Below are 16609 nucleotides of genomic sequence, written 5' to 3'. Positions count from 1 at the left end.
AAAGAAATACTACTGAAAACCTGGAATTTGGACATTAGATAGGCTGTTTTCCTATATATGCACCAATCTTAACAATCTTTCTACTTAATCTCATGGATTGTACTAGAAACAACACTCTGATGCACATTTGAACATATCCTCTTATAATCAGAAGTCATCAGCCAATCTTTGAACTGACAGCTACAACTGTCAAATCTTTGCCTTTTTGTGCTGGTTAAAGTGCTGTAAGTAAAAAAGAAACCTGCATTCTGCTTTAAAAAGAAAATGAAGCTTTTGACACTTCAGGATGATAACAAATGGATAAACTGTGTAACAGGAACATCAATCCTGAAAAAGAATTTGACCTGAATAGCCATGTACTGCAATCATGCATTTCTAATTGCAATAGCAGGTGAATGAGATAAGATAAAATAGAGCCATTTCTGAAGATGCACGCTGTGTTTCCTCATTACAAGGATAATCCTAAATAGTAATGACCGTTCTTTCAAAATCTGAATAATCCTAAAGTGAAAGAGAAAAAAAAAAAAAAAAAAAAAAAAAAAACATTATCATCTGGGCATTAATGCTTTCTCTTCTAGATATTCCTCTTCCAAGTAAGACAAGGTCATCCTAACCCCAGATGGAAATTCTCTATATAGATATGTCTTTAAATGTGTTTATGTCAGACAGAAAACAGATAACAAGTTATTAGCTCCAAGTTTTATTACATTAATTCTATTTCGAATAATCCAGTTCTCTTATTGTAAGCTCTAAGGTCTTCTTAGACAAGGCAGAGATCACTGTTTTCTAATTTACGATTAGTTTGTAAATGTGTTTTTTCAAGGAAAAAGTTATGAATTCAATTTTTATGTTTTGTGATAAACCTTCATTTTTAATGAGGAAGAAAATGTTCTAATATATGAATTTAGAAAAATTTTACTCATTGCTATGATGGATACAACTCAACAGTAGATTTTGTCCCCTTTTAATCTATTAGAATGACAAATCTCTACTTCCAATTTGATAAATAGTAAACTACTGCCAAAGCTGTCGAGCCTATATATTTCGACTATTTTATAAAATATATAATTACCTCTCCCCCACAAAAAACTGCAGGTGTTAAAATCCAATGGGAGACCTGTCTTCAGATGTTCTTGCCTGTACCTGAGTACGTCTAGAGGAACACAATGACATAGACACTCACTGGGGCAGAGGACAAAATGACTTCAGGTTCTTAGCCTGTTATTTACTAAAAGCATGATTTCTGTTTTCTTCTGAGGCCAGAAATTAAAATTAATTCATCTGCACCGAGCACAGTGGCACATCTGCAAACCCAGCACTCTGTTATGCTAAGGCAGATGGATCACAAGTTCAGGCCCAGTGTGGGAGACTTAGACAAACTCAACAAGTTTAAAGTGTTGGAGAGTAATGTAGTGTTAATGTCCTGGCTTCAGTCTCCATTACTGAGTAAAAACAAACAAACAATAACGAACAAACAAAACAATTTTCTTGTTAAAATATCATGCCTATCCACTTGGGCATATGGATGCCCGACAGTTAACTAAAAGTCTAACAAAGCCTGACCTGCATTTGTGACACTTCGGGTCAAATGTTTTCCAAGAGAAACAAAGCCAGGTTTGAGATAATGATCAGCTGGATGGTAGCCGACCGGCACCACAAAAAACTGGCCCTGTCTCTTCCAATTTGCCTGCTATCAGCACCTCAAACAAAACCTTTCTTTATTTTCTCTTTCCTGTGCTGGGGGCCTGTGTGTACTGGGTCCGAGCTGTGATCCCCTTCACTTTCTCTTCATTTTCAATTAAAGCTTTTTCTTGTCAATTTGTGCTGGAAGCCTCAGTTTTAATTTCTATGAACACAGAAGTGAGGACCTATGCTAAGCAGGGACACTCCTGTGCAGGACTTCTTCTAGATCTGGAGGAACAGACACAAAACCTTTTGCACCAGGAAAGAAAAGCTGCCCTCAGGAAACAGTCAGTGATGGGCTCTTTGAGAGTGACCACTATGACTCTTTCTTTCTAATAGCAAATTGACAATAATTTTTGTTTTAGGAATAACACCATTTTTAGTCTTCCACAAGGAAGGAGTTACTCTGTACACCACAGAGTAACTTTCTCAGAGTTTGTATAACAGGAAAGGAGACAATTTACGAGTTCTCAGGCTCGATCCTGTTCTTACCTAAAACCCTGGAAACAGGAATAAATTAAATAATGAAAGTATGTTTAAAAAGTATCACTTGCAAGTGAAATTGTGTTTTGAATGATGTTTTGGTAATATTAAGACAAAAGAAGAAAAAAATAGATGTTTATGTACAACATATATAGAAAAACTGCACTACCATGTAAATGGCACTCCTTAATACAGTTAAGATATTATATTAAAGCTTTTTCACTTACCACATTCTTAGTATAACACACTATATATTTTGCAATGATTTACCTATATCCCAAACAAAGAACACTAGGATTCTGCTTTGGCAAAATCCTAATATTTCATAATTATAAAAATTAAGCATTTCAGAGCTCAAAATATGCCCCAGAACTCATTATGACTATTTAATAAAACTTTATAACTAGTTTATAAGGCAGATACTAATTCTATCATATCACTGGCATTGTAGATATTGCAATGTATTATTTTTTTCATTTACCTTACAAAAGTCCAGAGAAAGTTAATTTTTAGTAAGCATTTTCATGTCCTTATAATTTACACTGAAAAATGCCATTTTTATCAGTGGTATATTGGTAGCAAGGCAGTTTTTAAGTCTAGAGAATCATATGCACCTTGCTTTATTCCCTCAAAGCAGGAGAAATAAATCGTATCATTTTACTTCTCTGTAGACTACTTATTGCAGTGGTGATAAGTTCACTCACTAATGGAATGCAGGACCTTTCACCATGGCAGCAACCCAATCACCAGACACTTTAGAGACAGAAACTCTTCAACCTTGATCTAAGATACATATGATTTTTAAAGACAAGATCTGCAGAACTAGCTGTGACAGCTTTAATTTTAATGAAGTTTAATTTGTATACACTTTTTAATCAATATTAACTATATAAACACAATGTAAAATCTAATTTGTACACAGATTTTGGAATAAGTAAATTTATCTCATTTCTTTATAAGCATACATTTACAATCGAAACCCAAAACTTGTAAAAGTATATAGCAGGAAAGGGCATTTTATCAATTCAATTGTATTTTCATTTTTTTCTTCAACAGTAACCATTTCCTTGAAACATATAGTTCATCTTGGTCACTGGCATTGACCAGTCTGAGTGTTTGTATTTCAGAGACACATTAAAATTTTAATTATCAATAAAACTTCACCTAACTTTTTTATGGCACTTAGTTTTCAAGAAAAAGAGATAAATCACAAGAAAATGCAGTATAAATTATTGTTCTTAAAAACACTACTCCCAAAAAGGTCCTTGACCCAGGAGACACACAACCCAGAATTATACTAGAAACTCCATATTTCAAGAGAAATTAACCTCAGGCAGGCAAAAAGCCTAAATCAGAGAGAATAAATCAGTTTTATTACAGGCTACTTACAAATTAAGTGCTCACGCAGTTTTAAAACATTTGTACTAGACTTTGAAAACCGAGGCAATTACTAAATACTTTATAAATTTCCAATTCCCTCCCACCAGATTATTTGACTGTAATCTAATATTCTGGTGACTTTTTAATACTTTAAATATGAAGCATCTGTATTCTTTATTGGGACCCCGGATCACTTACATTTTTGTTTTGCGATTTCATCACAATATAGTTTGTTTTCAAGTCAATGTATAATGCTCATGCAAAATGGAAACAGAAATCCTTCATAAATCTCCAAATAGTCTCCTCTTCCTTGCTATTTATTCCAGTTCTGATTTTATTTACAAAGTATATGGGAATGCTTTCTATATTTGACTAAAATGATTTTTTAATGTAAAATGTTTGGTCACAAAACTTTGTGAACAGTACATTTTTAATAAACAGCTTTATTATGCACTTATTATACCACAAGAAAATTTAAAATTTAAACTATTTCCCCAAAGTGAGAAAGAAAAAACTTTCTAAAAAAGAAAATATTAAACACGGAGAAACGACTCAACCTAGACAATACTCTGTGTCTAGAAGAAAACTAACAAAGAAAAATTGAAATACTCTTATTTATAAAGTTAGTTTTATGTAAGTGTGCATTCCTCCAATTCAAAATTCCCAATGAGAAATCAGTCCATAATCAGTGATAAAGTATCAATCATAACATTAGGGAGAAACCCTACAAGTTCGGCAAAGTATGACAGTAGAAAATTTATTATAAGAAAATATAAAATGCTGAGAAAAGGATATTTTAAATTCATTTTTCAATAAATTTGTTGAATAATAATTGGTCATAAATTTTGGTTGTCAAAAATAAATGGCAACTCAATATTCCTGGTGTAAGCTTCAAGAATAAAAGCATTTTGGGTACCACAGCATTGAACCAACCACCTCATGGTACAACTTCTCTGACAGTCAGGTTAAAGAGGTATGTTAAAATTCAAAATTTGCACTTTTTAATCTTGAAATTTACTTACTAATGTATCGATTACAATGCAAAGACCACAAAAAATATGCAAAAGGCTTATTTTTTTTTCTTTTTCTTTTTTTTTAAGGGTTATTTTCTTCCCATGTCTTGAAAGCATGTATAATTTTCACAGTCTGCTGCAGGCAGTCTCCATTATCTTTCCACAGAAACTTAACTGATTTGAAAATCAAGGGCAGCCTGCCCCATGTGGATTGTCTCAGGGCAGTGATGACAAACCTTTGAGAGCTTTCAACGACACAAACAGCCTGCTGTAAGCACATGTGCCATAGGTTTGCCACCACTCTTTAGGGTTCTCCAGAGAATCAGGTTCCTCCAGAGGAGGAAACTGATTATGAGAATTGCTTCACATGCTTATGGACATACAGAAGTTCCATATATTACCACTACAAGCTGCAATATCAGAAATTCTGTGATGGATTTCCGGTCCATCCAGACTAACAAACAGGCGTGCTAAGAGTATAAACCCCTGTTCTATTTTTCACAGTCTGAAAGTCTTAAAAAAAAAAATAATAATAATAATTGAGTCCTGAACAATTACAGAAAGAGAACAAGAAAACACAATCCTCACTTTTAAAAATGGTTATGATATTCTGTTAAGTTAAAAAAAGTTTTCAGCAAATTAATTCATTATGTGGACAAAGAATATGGCAAAATTCCTTTCTGTGTAGATGATTTTATTTTGTTTATGTATTCTGTGTTGAAAATTTTTATTGAGCATTTGTAATTTTTTAATAAATCAAGATAAAAATCAAATTTCTGCATTTAAAAATAAATCTAAGTAGAAATAAAAAATAAACAATCCTATGAAACATTGAAAGAATGACTTCATTTCAAACAAAGGATGGTTTGATCTCTTACCAAAAGAAAAGTATTTGACATTACTATCACCTTTTGAGAGTGAGTACACACAATTAACACAATACTTCTCAAGATTTTTCGGGTCTCATTAGGCATCTAAACAGGTCTCTTTTCTTTCAGTTACTAAACTTGTTTTACTTACAGTTATTTGAAACTGTATCAATGAAGACGTGTGCAAGAATACAGGAGCGTTTTACAACAAAGCTAAAAATTAATTTTTAACTATGTAGCTTTTTCTCTAGCAGTGTAAAAGGAAAAAAGAAAAATATCAATAAATGCAAGCCCTTCATTTCTGCTCAGTTTAGCTCTTTCGTGAGCAAAGCATTCTTTATGGCAAATGTGCACACATCTAGATATTATGGTGCCTGACAACCCTTTCAACTGGGTCAGTCCCAGCGGGGATAATGATCAAGTCTCCCAGAATGAATTTCATTCACAGAGAGAAATGGATTGCACAGGTGGCTGAATCACTGCACAGTATTGACTGGAGATCAATTTTCAGCTTGAAGGACTGTGGAGAACAGTAGAGTAGGCAGGAGCAGGAGTAGGAATATTACCTAGTTTAACAAGTCAGACCAAATGAGACCATTCTAGTGCACAAAGACCCAATCCAACCACCCACCATTACTAACCTAATATGCAGGTAAATATCTACTTTAGAAATAGAACAGCTTAAAATACACAGAAAAATTTCATCTATATCTGATATGGTCATTTTTGATATGTCGCAAGTAAAGTTTAAACTAAAAATTCATTTTTTCTAGAAACTTGTAATTCTTGCTTTCTTATATTACAGTCCATTTTCATACTCTTTTACATGGTACAGATATATCCTCTGTAAAAAGATTTAGGTCAGATACTGTGCTTTTGCTTTTTCCTTGAACTGTAAGAAAGGTACACCTCAGTAAGTAATGAAACCATTGGCACAGACCTTACAAGTTCTGCCTATTCTTGTGCCCAATTAGCAGATCCAATTATCTCAGGAACAAATGTAATGATGTTTCTGTTCATCAAGAAAGCTAAATTAAAAGCATTCTGTGCTAGGTAATCCAGCCAACCCAGTAAGTTAGAACTAAAAATTGGTAAAATGTAATTATTTCATCTTGAAAATGGGATATCAACATATGCCTGCTTAGTGGGCACAGTCTCAGTGTATGGCTGTTGTCCTGTATTTACACAAACAGCTTCCTTTCACTCCCAGAAATGACCTCTTTTGTCCATGTATTAGAAAATTTTCCTGCTGAGAAATGTATACAAATTTTGCCAACCTCAAAGAAATAACAGCAAAATATCTTCTCTTAACTTTCGCCATCTTGCACTCTCATTGTAGCTGATTCCTTATTTTCATGGCCAGCTCCTAAAATAATCTTTGACAGTGATAATTAGCAACTATTTTTCCATTCACAATTCAGTATTTTATAGCCCAAGTTTCATCTCTTTAAAAAAATTCAACAAAGTCAAGGACTGCAAATTCAAGTGCCATTTCTCAGTCTCTTTGTGTAACATGCAATGGAATAGCACACTGAAGTAAGATCATAAAATATGGTGAATGTTTATATATGTTCTAAAATATATTACAGTGAGATACATTACCAAAAAGTCCCTCTCATAAAACTTCCTCTCGCTTTGAACAGACTTATCCCATCATTCTAGCATCTTTCTGCAGTAGTTCTGCAAGGTCTTTTTTGGGAGAGTCTTCAGTTCTGCTGCTGTGGCTGATTCAATGGCCTGAATTGGTTCAAGACATTTACCCTTCAGGGTCATTTGGACTTTGAGGAAAAGCCAGAAGCTAACATCAGATCTGGTATGATTTTTACAATCTGCCTTTCCATCGGATGGCATCTGACAGCAGTTTGGATCACAGTTCATAAAAACACTTACGAAAGAGGACCTCCATAACTGCTTTGGAAAATTTTGAGAATGGTGGGATTACATTCACCATGAATTTAGATTACTCTTTACATTTGATCAATCTGTATTTTTAAAAATTGTTCTTTATCTGTCATTTTCTCAATCTCTTTCTAACTTCAAATTCTTTGTTGTTCTCTTTATTTCTATTATGTCTCTAAACTTCTCACATATTTCTCTGCCTCCTTTTCTTTGATGATCTACTCCAAACCTAAAGGGAATTTCAACTATCACATCATGCTCAGGAATCTAAAACCTCAACCCTTTGAATTGACTTTTCTTTCAACTTGCAGATCTGTAGTTTTTATGTACAAGGAAGAGACATCCGCATAGCGGGTAGATGTGAACCGAACTCAGTGAGCCTTGCTGGACACAATGGTCACAAGTCGGAGGCAGAGGGTCCTTTGAGCCAGGAGTCTGAACCCAGGCTGGGCAACAGAATAAAACCCCATCTTAAAACAAAGCAAAACAAAATGAAAACACAACTTTAAATTGCTATTCATCATTCTCAAGTGTGTGATTTCTCTCCAATTACTTTGTAAATTTTCTCCTTTTATGGAATCTGTTGGTATTTTAGCCCTAGTGTACAGTAATAGCCAATAACATTATTAATATGAATGAAAAAGAGTTCTTGACATGCAGACAGCTAACTCATTAGGGCCTACTGTGGAATTAATGTATTATTCCAGCAATGTAAAATTTTTTCCAGTGGTATTAACTTTCTTTGTCTTAACTTTGACAAACTATGCAAGTATAAATTTCTATTTTATTTAATATAGTTAGTTACATTTTCAGAGGACATCAGCTTTCACATACTTCTCCCAAAACTTCATGTATACATGTTTCTTAACGCAAACAGAACTAATTCTAACATGGAACTTTCTAAACAGAAAACACTAGGTAAGAAATTGTCATTGTTCAGTGATCAAAAGCATAATGTTTTATAAAATGTAAAGGTTCTATAACTAAATATCACCCCAAAACACCATATGATACTGTGAATATCTGAAGTAGCTTTGTAGAAGGCTTAAAAGTCTCTAAATCAAACATTTTAAAAACATGGAATTGCAAAGTATTTTAGGGATAAAAATCTATAGAAAGTAAAATAGAAAAATAAAGTAGAAGCACGTTTCAAAGGACATACTTTTGTAACTCAACCAAACTAAATAGGGGGAAAATACTTGAATATGACTCACTATATAGTTTATATTACACAGAACACTCTTGAAGGCTTTGGTATACACAGAATAAAAATAAAGGCAATAGGGGAAAGGAGGAAATCTCCATGAATACCTCTGCCATGACTTTCTATTTTCAGATCCACTGAATGTTCTCACTCTGGGCAGTAGTAACTTCTTTTCAGAATCATACCAGAGAAGAAAATGAACTCAAAGTGAACCACAGCATCTCTGTCTTATTTGAAGTAAAATGTATGGCTTTGTTCATTGAACACCATTATTTTCAATATTAAAAGGTAGAGCATTAGATTTGAGCTCTACATAACAACTCACATAACCCTATGTGAAACAAAAAATTTAAACTAAATATATGTTTATACTGTGGACCATAATAACTCTATTTTAACATCCGTGATAGACAACAACTACTCAAACATTAGGGGGTACAATTTTAGCACAGCAGGAGCAGATTTAGCTAAGAGATTCCCATTAATAGCAAGAAGAGCTACACAGTTCAATCTCTACATAGTGTTGAAAATTCACCCCGAAGCAGAGGAGCAAGAGCTCCCCAAAATAAAAATAATTTTAAATTTCTCAACACAAATCTAGCTTTTTTGAGGTAATTACTTATCCAGTATTCTTGAACTCAGAATATAAGTAAGATCTGGTGCAATGGCACAGATTCATAACCCCAGTGTTCTGGAGGCTGCAGCAGGAAGGTTCCAAATTCGGCCAGTCTTGCCGACTTAGTGAGAACCTATCCCTAAATTAAAAGTACAATTAAATTAAAAAGGAGTTAGCGATTATGAATTGTACTGCTAAAACATGAATATGCATGTACCACTCTATTTAAACTAGAAAAATTGGCTAGTTGGAGATCAGTAATACCGCAAAAAAAACTGAAATTAATTTTTTTCTACTCAAAACTTACCTAATAAGACTTCATAGCTACTCCCATATTAGGTAATTAATTGTAGCGACTACTAGAAACAATGTTAGTTTGCTATCCAAATTGTTCTTGATGTCTATATCTTAGATGAAAAGAACAAATTAAATTAATGGTCATCATGACTGTAAATACTTTCTATACTGAAAACTCTAATACAGAAAGTGACCTAGAATCCCCTTCTGTGTCTCATGCAACATTTAACTGAGATACACACCCAGCACCTAAAAACAGTAGTAAATAATCAAGAAATACTCACTGAAAGATCCTGTCTAGTGTATAATAGATTAGAATAAAAGCCAAACTCTTCATAAAATTTCAAAATTCTTCAAAGTTTGAGGAAATCAGGTTGAAAAAGATACAAGTAAGTTTCAACTGCAAAGGTGGTATCAGGCATAAGCTACTCAAATATAAATTTCATGATTTTAAAAAAGCTTATGAAGTAGCTACTTCTGTAGAATTCTTTAGGAAGTAATAAATGCTTATTGTCCCACATAATTCTCAAAAGTGCTCATTGTAAACCTATATGCAAATCATGTTTCCTAGAATTTGCATTGAGATATAAAGGAATATACTCCTGCAAATGGACTCCAGTAGTAACGATGGTTCTAAGTTCAGAGGAATTTCTTCTCTGTAATAATAAACACACACTGGCAAAAAGCCTCTAAGATCCTTCTAACTCTACATGTAGGTACAGCACAAAGACAGTGAGAACTCTCACGCATGGGTAAGAGTAACATAAAATCTAAGATGTCAGATTTTATTTGAGTTAAAGGAAATATATCAGAACCAAGCATACCTGGCTTCCAGTCTCAGCTGGGAGCCCTGGCATGCCTACCTCTTCAATCATAGACAAACGACAACTCTTTAGGACTCAGTTTCTTGTCATTATATTTTTAAGTTTTCTTCACAATATAAAATAATCATTGCTTTTGTTCACTCACTGACTGCCTTCTAATCCTGTTTCATCATAAGCAATTTAATCTTGCTATTAAAAATTAACTTTTCACAAAATAATTTATTTATCTAAATACGTACTACTAACATCTTATATAACCATTAGCAAAAGAATTCCACCACAAAATTAGCAGAAAAGAGAACAAAAGTTTATCAAATTAGCTATGTTTTTAAAAAGCCAGACTATAGATTTAAAAAGGAGAGTTTATTTCTTCTATTTTATTTAACTGTTTCTCAACACCTACAATTATTAGAACATGTTAAATATTTGTATAATGAAAAAATACAGAAAAAACGTAAGAATGAGTGAAAAAAGCACAGATTCAAAGTGATTTTCCGTTGAGTTACTATGAAATTTCTTTTTACTCATATTTTAAAAGTACTACTGACTTCGAATATGACCATATGTTAATATCCTAATACTGTACTATAACATAAATAATAATAGTACAAAGTCTGTTATAGATTGTCCATATACTATATTTAAGCAACACAGTCAGCAAATGATGCCGTAATGTCAGAGTATTGAATACTTTGCAAGAACTCTATTATTACTGTAATAATAAGGATATCCTTTGACACTTTTGGACTTTCATGCTCTATTTAAAATACACCTTACAACAACAGCTGTGAAGATAGTGGGATTCATTATGATGCCCATTCTGGTTGACTATTATCTACTTTTGAAGACCTGTAATATCTGCAATGTTTTGTTTTGTTCAATTTTATTGTAACTCATGATATAGGCAATTCTATTTGAGATAGCGGGAGGCATTATGGTAACCATTGTTGATCACCTTGTATTATGTTTTTACATTATCTATTATGTCCACCCTTTTGATTTGACCGACTCTGTTCTGTTATGTCACATTTGGTTTTACTCTCTTCCAAAAAAGTAATAAGAACTGTGGGAGTAATAAAACCCAAAATGTGTAATAGTCATTGTACAAAAGAGAGGAAAAGAAAGTGCTCTAAACGATATAACTGCATGTATATTTAAATGTATAAGATAGACAATGATATTACTGAGTTTTGTTGGATCATTGAACAGAACTGTTTGCAGTTTCACTGTTTGAATGTTCACTTTATATGCTTTAATTTTGTAACTTGAACAAATATTTCTAAGATGACAATATGTAATCCATTAACTAGTGATTTCCTAGTTGTTTTTTTTTTCTGAAATTCTGTATAACTTGTACCCTTTTTCTGCTTTTCTTTTTCTCCTTAAATAAAATTTAAATAAATAAATAAATAAATAAATAAAATACACCTTAGGAGGCAATGCTATTCAGGTGATTAGTAAAATTTAGCCCATCCCTATTAGTGCTCATATAAATACTAAATTCACAGTATGTTTATAGAAAACATAGTGGGAGCAAAGATAGAAATATACAAAACAATTAAAAGCAAACAATGGCTACTGATGTTAAAAATCTTAACTCTACAAAACATAGCCTTTAAAAAAAGGGGAAACCTTGTCTTTTGCAATAACATGGCTGAACCTGGAGGTTATTGCATTAAGTAAAACAAGCCAGGCACAGAAAAGTAAGTGCTGCATGATCTGGCCCCTATGCACAACTAAAGAGCTGACCTCCCTCCCGGAAGCTGAGCACAGATGATGGTTAGCAGAGGCTAGAAGAGCAGAGGGCAGGCGAGACGAGTGGTTCATCAGAGACCACCAACTTCCGGTCAGACAAGAGTAGGCAGTTCTGATGCATACTGCCTGGCAACGGGCTATAGTTCACATCAACATACAGAATTTCTCAGAAGGCAAGAGAAAACATTTGAGATGTTTTCACCTTAAAAATAATGATCAATTTTGAAGAGATTGATGTGATTAACCTGTGTTAAGCATTATACAATACATACATGTATGCGATAATCACATACATGGTACACCATAAATATGTACAATTGTTGTGGGCTTATGTATGACTTAAAATATATTTAATCTATAAAAGTAAATATGAATTCTATACAGAACAAAGTATTCCACAGATATTTTCAAATTCAATACCCAAAATGTGTCATTTTTTAATATTTTCATATTTTCTGATTGACTAGTTAAATCTTCGTAAGCATAGTATAAAGAAACTATTACTTATTTCCAACAACAAAAATTACAAATACAATCTATATCTGAAATTAATTTTTAATCTGTGGCTTTGCTCTCAATTTTCTAATATGAAGAGCTCATATTTAATTATATACTACTTATGTTTAAAAATACATCTTGCTTATGGTGTTTGGTTTTTCACTGACCTTAAGCTCTAGAGACAGTGGTGTGATCTTCTGTTGAGAAAACAGTGGCATGCAATATGGCATCCAGGGGACATTTCCTTCTGAAGGTGGCAGTCATCGTTAATTATCTTCTTTTGAAGTCCTGTATCATTTTCATTGTTTTGCTGGGTTAGGTTTTATTCTGTTTTATCTTGTTTGGTTTTATTATATCAATGGCATGAGCAGTTATTTCAAGATAGCAGGATATATTATGGTAGCCATTTTGGATTTATTATTGGGTTGTTTTGAAGTCTGTTATTGTATTCATCGTTTCATTTCTATTGGTTCTATTCTGTTCTGTTTGATTTTTACTATGTCTGAAGGTGTCTGTAGCTATTTTGAAGACAAGCAGCATGAACTATTGTTCATTTTGTATTGTTTTGAAATCTTGTATCACTTACACTGGTTTGTTTTGACTGATTTTATTCTGTTGTTTTCCTTGGTTTTATCTTCTTTAAAATAAAATTTAAGGTAAAGTCAGATATAAGCACATTAATGTAATTACAAGAAATCAGGAATTTATTACCTAACAACATACTCGATGAAATTATATAGAAAATTACAAACAACTTCATAGACAGAAATTCTCTGTTCTGCTCAAATTTCAATTCAGCCACAACGAATCAGTCAGATTAGTAATGAACTAGCATTTGGGCCTTTATCCACTGATTCTGAATGTCATAAACCTTGTGTCTTCAGATATTCTTACTAACTATATATAACACTGATAGGAAGAGAGAATAAAACTAGACTTATTAAATATTATAAAATTCAATTTTGGGGAATTAAGGCCAGGCATGGTGGTGCACACCTGTAATCCCAGCACCCAGGAGACTAAGGTAAGTGGATCACTACGAGTTCAAGGCCAGCCTCAGGTACATAAGCAAGTTCAAAGCCAGCTTACACTACAAAGCCAGACTCTTGTCTCAAAACAAAACAAGAATTTTAGGAATTAGCCAGATATTGTTATGCTTATCTTTGATGTAACTATAATCAAATAAATATATCCAAAATTCTTAAAAGATAAGAGGAAAGTTTAAAATATTTTGGGCTCATGAAATAGTAATACTAATGTGAAGATATTTCTAAAATTACTTATTAATGCATTCCAATAGTTGTAGAGAGGACTAGAATCTTCTTTTCCCACAATTAGAAGATTTTCCAATTGTGTGTTTTATGTTTTTGGAAATGCTATATTTATATGTAATAATTTTCACCAAAAATATTACCTAGAAAGGTAATATAGGGGCTGGGGATTTAGCTCAGTGGCACAAGCACCTGCCTTGCAAGCAGGCAGTCGTGAGTTCGATCCCTGGTACCGATAAAAAGGAAAAAGACAAAAAAGAAAGATAATATAATATAGTTTCTCTAGTTCCTAATTACATCATTCACTGGTTCTTATTTTGAAGAAACCAAGTATGATCTCCAACTTTCAGTTTTCTTTCTAGTAAAATGAGCAAACTAGTGCCAGGGTTGGTGTAGAGTAAGTTAAGGAATGTGTGCATTAAATTAAGGAATATATATGACTTGTCAAATCTCTCATGATTTTAATGCTGAGTATATATTTAATTAATGATGTAGCAGTCAAGAAAAATTCTAATATTTAGGATATTTTAAATTTCCTAAGATGTAAAATGTGTCAAGAAAAAAATATAGAAAATTTGAGCAAAGGAGTATTTCACTTTTGCAATAACATATAGAGTTGCCAAATGAAAATTGTGATGTGCACCGTATTTAGAGCAGGAGTTCACAGGGTGTCACAGAGCTTTCTTCCTGCCTGACTCTGCTGACTATGTGGGTGGTGGCATTGCTGTTCTGTAGTGTATTATGAGCTAATTCCATAGTGCAGAGTGATAAGACTGCTGCAGACAGTGCAACACTGTGTGCCCTTAATCCTTCTCAAAAGACGTGAGGACTCAAACTTTGAAAATTAACAGTATTACACTACTTAATGACTCAAAAACTTTCCCAAGCATTACCTTTTTTGAGTCTCCAAACAACCTGGTGATAAGAGCAGGGTAAACTTTCCATCTCTCTTGCTGATGAGACAAGCAGAGCTCTGAGAACATAAAATTTGGGCCCATTAGTAAAACCCAAGACAAAATCCATGTCTTCATTGTAAGTGCCCCATATTTCTTGGAACAATATTTTCCAAAGTTGTTAAAATAAAATAATCATTATAAAAGTCATTCATTTACAAATTTATCCTATATGGTTTCTTGTTATAATTCATAAAAGTAGTTACTCTCTTGAATTTTTGTATCAGGTAGAAAAAAATAAAAAATTAAAAGATATTTTGCTATTAAAATTATGGGTGTGTCACAGGAGAAGGTTGATAGAGACCCTGAGTAGCTAGGCCAGAAGCTGTATGATTCAACTTTTATCTTTCATTCCAAAATCAAAATATATCACGGGAGACAAGGTACTCATTTGTCCATCACTTTACACTTACATTTTTCAGCTCTTTTCTTACTATGCCCTTCAAAATTGCACCAAAAACAATAGAAAATGTGTGTGTGTGTGTGTGTGTGTGTGTGTGTGTGTGTGTGCGTGTGCGTGTGCGTGTGTGTGTGTGCGTGCAGGCCTAATACAAGGAAATAAACACAATGATAGCTTTTCATGTAGGGAAAGTTCTTTCCAGTCCTCATAAACTCCTAAGCATCCTGACAGTATATAAAGAATGCAGTGTAACACTCTTTGAATTATGACACAGTGAAAAGTCATATAAGAATACTATTAATATGTGGGCCAAAATGTCTTACAGTCTAGTAAAGCATTTTTAAATGACCCTCCCAAAACATCTCCTTTATGTATGAAAACTGTAAAATAATGTTACTTCTTTAAATATGGGTATCTAGGATACTACACTTCCATATCCTCTCCCAAATTTAGCACTAAAAATATATTAATGTGTTAGAAGAACATGTAATCCAGCCAGTGGGATTGTTACAGATCTATTACACAATCAAAATGATTACACAAAGTTTTCAGAGAACCAACATAATTTAGAAATCAATACAGTTAACCAGGTGTGGTAGCAAATGTCTTTAATCCTAGCTACGCAAGAAGTTAGAGACTGGGAATTCCAGACCAACTTGGGCAATTTACAGAGACTTTGTCTTAAAAGCAACAACAAAAAGCAACAATAACAATGAAGAAAGAAATCAATAGTCAGAGTCTACACAAGAGTGATTTCCAAGAGTCAGAGTTTACTTCCCTATAATATTTTTCTAGACAATGAAGTAAATATTGACCAAAAGCAAGTATAGGTGAAAATCTAAAACCTTGAAATCCTTAAGAGAAATTCTTACATCAACTTAAAGTTTAATTGCTATATTTTCAACAATAACGAATGTTCTAAAATTCTCTATATCTTTTTACATAGTTTCCAGAAATATAAAGAGAAAGAGGTAAAGAGATATATAAGTTTATATATGCTGGCAACAAAGTAGCCTCAAAAATTTTAAATGATCTCAAAGTAAACAGACTTAAAAGCATGAAACCGATTTAAACTTCATTTAAAAATTCTAAATAATACCCTGGATCAATCTAGTTAATTCAGTAATTTGCTGCTCAAATGCAGGCAACCTTTCTATGTCTGACCTATAAAACAACACTAACCCTGTATGGCCGCCCGCTTTCCACTGTTACCTCCAGCGCCCCTGCAGTACATTATCCATTCTGCCTGCCAACACACAGATCTCTTTTACAGTGAAAGTCACATATGCTCTTCTCACTTCTCATAATTCTCCAAAGGATACAGAGGAGAGAAGAATCTCAGTTTCATAGTCTGCACTTTAGGAACCTATGCAATGTAGACTCTTTCTAACTTTACCTTTTACCCTTCCTGCTGTGCCACATTAAATGCCAGCCACACAGACCTTTCCTGCTCATGACATAAAC

At 33.2% G+C, this 16609-nt stretch overlaps 1 protein-coding gene across 40 annotated transcripts in view; it reads right to left on the bottom strand.

Annotated features, from left to right (window-relative positions):
• The window catches only part of Adgrl3 (adhesion G protein-coupled receptor L3), a 798686-nt gene that overhangs the window by 659836 nt on the left and 122241 nt on the right, over nt 1–16609 (bottom strand). Inside the window, exon 2 of one of the 40 annotated variants that reach the window (XM_063240350.1) lies at nt 14686–14765. The exons of the other annotated variants lie outside the window; for them this stretch is intronic. The gene's annotated coding sequence lies outside the window, so the exon portion shown is untranslated. The remainder of the gene's footprint in view (nt 1–14685; nt 14766–16609) is intronic. 40 annotated transcript variants of the gene reach the window in all.

The sequence above is a fragment of the Cavia porcellus genome, unplaced genomic scaffold, assembly GCF_034190915.1.
Source record: "Cavia porcellus strain 051 isolate PalLab524CR breed Dunkin Hartley unplaced genomic scaffold, mCavPor4.1 scaffold_30, whole genome shotgun sequence".
In the NCBI taxonomy this organism is placed as follows: Eukaryota; Metazoa; Chordata; class Mammalia; order Rodentia; family Caviidae; genus Cavia; species Cavia porcellus.
This window is presented reverse-complemented; position numbering and strand designations above follow the sequence as displayed.